We start from the raw sequence: 4,358 nt of genomic DNA, 5'->3' as shown, positions 1-4,358 counted from the left end.
CCAGACTTTATACTAAGAGTGCAAGCCAGTTTAGATAGAAAAATAACAGATCCTGCAGCCAAAGCAATGCTTTTAAACAGCCTTGTCTGGGAAGAGATGACCCCTGAGCACAGACAAGAATGCCAGGTACTAAAAAATAAACATTATGACAAATAGATTGTGGCCACCCATGACATTGGGACTGCCATGTACCAGGCCTCCTCCCTTGCCCAAGCCCTTGTAGTTGCAACCCAATCCAACTCAAAATCCTTTAAATGTGGAGAAACTGGACACTGGATAAAAAATTGCCCCCAAAATGACTCAGCTGCCACTCGACCCCCTAAAACCCTCTGTCCTCGCTGTAAAAAGGGCTTTCACTGAAAAAAGGATTCTAGATCTAAAAATGACAGAAATGACAAGCCTCTGCCACCTTTAAACTCCTTCAGGGGCAGCCCTCAGCCCTGCTAACAAGAGGGAAGCCACAAACATTATGGGTAACCAGTATTACAGAAAATGCCCATCCAAAATTAACCATAAAAATAGACAATAAACCTTTCAAATGCCTCCTTGATGCTGGGGCTGATAAAACCATCTTAAGGCGATCTGAGGTTCCCCCACACTGGGAATTAATACCAGGACCCCAACTAATGGGAGTAGGGGGGGGCCTCCCAAGCATTCATCACTAAAAACCTCTATAAATGGGAAGACCCTAATGGAGAGGTTGGCACAATAAGACCCCTGATTGCAGATATAGCTACAAACCTCATAGAATGAGATATCTTGGAAGACCTCAATGTAGTTCTTACTAGTGGGTCTAAAGAAAAATGCCTTAAAATAGATGATCAGATGAGGTCCCTAAAACAAAAGGACCCCCAATTCTAAGGGCCACTGTTGATTACCAAACTCCCTCCCTCGACTAGATCACCAAAGAACCAGTCTGGGTGGAACAGTGGCCATTAACCAGGGAGAAATTACTCATTTTACAACAACTTATAAAAGAACAGCTACAGCTGGGTCATATTAGGCCCTCCAGGAGCCCATGGAACACCCCAGTCTTTGTAATAAAGAAAAAGACAGGGGCATGGAGACTGTTGCAGGACCTTAGAGCCATAAACAAAACCATGAAAATATGGGGATCACCCCAAAGAGGCCTGCCCATGGTCTCTGCCATCCCCCTTAATACTCCCCTGTTAGTCCTAGATATAAAAGACTGCTTTTTCTCCATCCGTTTGCACAAAAATGTTTGCCAACATTTTGCCTTCTGAGTTCAAAAATTAACAATTCTGGTCCAGCAGATCGATATGAGGAAATGCCATAGCAGATAAAGTAGCCACCGCTGGAACTTTCCCTGCCAGCATAACAGATGCCCAAAACCTCTACCATGCCACTCATATTAATTTACAAGGGCTTCATCTCAGGTTTCCCCACATTCCTCTCAAACAGATTAAGCGTATTGTTAGAACCTGCTCTTCTTGTGCGTCATTAATACATACTCCTGCCATACAACAACTGGGCGTCAACCCTAGAGGATTAAAATCTAATGCCCTCTGGCAAATTGATGTAACTCATGTCCCCCAATTCGGCAGACAGAAATATGTATTTGTAACTATAGACACTTACTCTCACTTCCTCTGGGCTACTGCTCAGACTGGTGAAGGTTCAAAAAAGCTAATAAATCATATACTTTCATCCTTTGCCATCATGGGCCTCCCTGCACAACTAAAGACAGACAATGGTCCAGCATTTACCAGCTCCTCATTTAAAAATTTTTGTGAAGCATGGAAAATCCCCCATCACACTGGCATCTCGTACAACCCACAGGGACAAGCCATTGTGGAAAGGTCACACAAAACCTTAAAGGACCAATTAAAAAGACAGGCTCAAACAACATATTCTCCCAATATACAATTAACCTTAGCCTTGATTACCCTTAATGTACTTAATGTATATAGAGGGACAGATGCTCCTCCAAACACCCAACACTGGGCTCAAACACACCCATTACCACCTATCATGGTTAAATGGAGAGACCACTTTCATGGACTCTGGAAAGGACCAGATCCATTGTTGACCACAGGGAGAGGATTTGCTTGTGTTTTCCCACAGGATCAACCAAAGCCTATCTGGGTTCCAGCTAGAAATATCCGACACCTCCTGGCCCATGAAAAAAATGGCTCGCATGACCCTGTCAGAGACGAAGAAAAGAGGCAGAGACGACATCCAGAGCCACACCGGATCACGTGGAAAGAGATCCATGACCTAGTGGAAACTCCCCGCCACAGATGTCCCCCTGGAGCCTCCTTCTCTGTCATCCTCATGGCTGTCTTTACCCTGCTTAACAGCAACGCTTCAGACAGCCCCCACTCTCCCTAATACCATGTTCTAGAGATTTTATTTTTCAAGGAAAAAATCAAATCCATGGGACAATCGCTGGAGCATTAGAGTAATAACAAAATTCTACTTAGGTGCAGCTTGCACCTGCAGCCAAGTCTGTGCTAACTCATAATATTATTCTACAGGAAAGACAGAGGACCAAATAAGATTGACTATGTCCTGGAACAAGTCTAACTTTCTTCCCTTCACCACCTACCCCAATGTCTAATTGGCTTTTTTGTGCATCCAACAATAGATTTCTACTGACAGCAGTACCAGTTACCACCCTTGTCTACCCAGGAGCTGCCAGCAGAGAAAGATCTTCTTCCCCCTGCTGGTAGAGATCGAACTTACACTGGATGCTGGAGGCGTTGCTATGGCGACAGCAGCTACAAGCCCAGCGTCTGGCGAGAAATCTCCAAGACAAGCTAGACCGAGCAATGACACCCGTGGCTGAAGCCTGGAATCTCTCCAACAGCGGATGAACTTTCTCGCCAGGGCTGTGCTTCACAACAAAATAACATTGGACTTGATAACTGCTATATGGAGAGGGTATATGATATTGAGAAGAAATGCTGTTTCTTTGTAAATGAATCAAATGCTGTTGAAACCAATGTTAACACTCTCAAAAAACTTTGTAATCTATTTTTAAAATTTCACTCACCAAACAATTAGGTTGGCTTGGCAATCCCTTGTTTACATGGCTCCTATCCCTTGTTGCCCCCTGACAATACTGTGTATTGTTTTGATACTTGCTCACCGTTTTTAAGATTTCCTTGCTGACAAATTACTGCCATTTGCTAAAATCACTACAAAACAGGTCATGGTCAATTATCAAACTTTGAATTCTCCCGAGACAAATGCTCTGGAAACTGCCAGCCTTTCCTGTGTGATTTTTCAGGCAGTCTGGCAGCCTGGCAGGAGCTTACCGCCACATGTAAATGGGGCATCCTAAAAGTACCTATCAGCTAAAGTTTTTACTACCACCCCCACGGTATAAAGTGTCCTGGTTTTTCCTCAATAATTGGAGCTGGAGCTGAAGCTAAATTACTAAGACTTGGAGCCGAGCTGAGTCACTGAATAAAGAGCTGTAACATGGACTAAGCTGAGTCCCGTGTCTTATTGCCTACGATCCAGTCTTCCCAGGGGCTGCTATCCTTCCATCATCAACTCACGGAAATCCAGCTTTAGCCGTCCCGCACCTCTCCTCATGACCAGGCAGCTGATGGGCCCCGAATTCAGAGAGAGAGTGCAGAGGTGAAATTGGGGTGGAACTTGACCGGGCCAGCCTCGGTAACAGAGACCCACAATGGAGAAGCAGCAGAGAAGCAGGGGCCCGGCGGCAACACAGAACAGACGCGCTGCGGGACCCACCGCCCTCCAGGTGCGCGCAGGGGACCAGCACCACGCTAGCAGCTGGCGCCCCGAGGTCCCTGCGTACCCCATAATCAATAACAACAAAAAAGATTCTGGGCTAGAGAGATGGCTCAGTGCTTAAAAGCACTAACTGCTCTTGGAGAGGACCCGGGTTCAATTTCCAGCACCCACATGGCAGCTGACAACCAGTCCAAGAAATCCGATGCCTGCTTCTGACCTCCGCAGGCATTGTACAACATGGATGCACTTGCACACATGCAGGCTATGGGGGCTCAGGGATCTCGGAGCGCCAGCTGCTGGGCGTGGCGCCGGTCTCCTGCACACACCTGGGGTGCGGCGGGTCCCGCACCGTGTCGCTGTGGGTCTCCACGTCTACTGGGTGCTGGCGACTCTACTGATCGCTGTGCTCCCAGGCGGGTCCCTGCTTCTCCGCGTTGTTGGCTCTCTGCTACCTGGGCTGGCCCAGTCTGGTTCCGTCCCAATCCACCGTGCACTCTCTCTCTAAGTTCGGGACCCGTCAGCTGCCGGGTCACAAGGGGAGGTGCAGGACAGCAAAAGCTGGATTTCCATGAGTCGTGGCTTACGAAGAGACAGCTCTCTCTGGGAAGGCTGGATCGTAGGGAGTAAGA

Source organism: Nannospalax galili, unplaced genomic scaffold (genome assembly GCF_000622305.1).
Source record: "Nannospalax galili isolate Female #2095 unplaced genomic scaffold, S.galili_v1.0 scaffold580, whole genome shotgun sequence".
NCBI lineage: Eukaryota > Metazoa > Chordata > Mammalia > Rodentia > Spalacidae > Nannospalax > Nannospalax galili.
Note: the sequence above shows the minus strand (reverse complement) of the source record.